This window comes from Cynoglossus semilaevis, chromosome 9, assembly GCF_000523025.1.
Source record: "Cynoglossus semilaevis isolate Cse_v1.0 chromosome 9, Cse_v1.0, whole genome shotgun sequence".
Classification (NCBI taxonomy): domain Eukaryota; kingdom Metazoa; phylum Chordata; class Actinopteri; order Pleuronectiformes; family Cynoglossidae; genus Cynoglossus; species Cynoglossus semilaevis.
In genome coordinates, this window is record NC_024315.1 from 18,436,637 (window position 1) to 18,437,023 (window position 387).

The following is a 387-nucleotide window of genomic DNA, read 5'->3' on the forward strand; positions in this document are numbered from 1 at the left end:
TTCTTTTATTTATTTATTTTTAACTAACACAACCAAGGAAAAGTGGTCAGTGTTCTTGCCTTACAACAAGAGGATCAGCCGTATGAGCCGTGATGGTGACCGAGTGTCTTTCTGGGAAGTGTTCGCTTCCTAATGAGCCATAGTCGAGGTCAACAAATATGAAGAAAATGGTGGAGATGTCACTGTGGTGCCTGAATCTCTACCTCACAAGTCTACAACAACAACAACAAAAAAACCAGGCTTTTAGAGGCATCTGCCGTCAGTGACATTACTCAGTGACCATGTGCACACCTGGCTGCAAGATTGAAAGCTGCAGATTAAAGTCCCATTCTTGAAGTGTGTTTGTGTAGGTTCTCAGTCAGAGGACAACTGAAGACGTTTCACCTC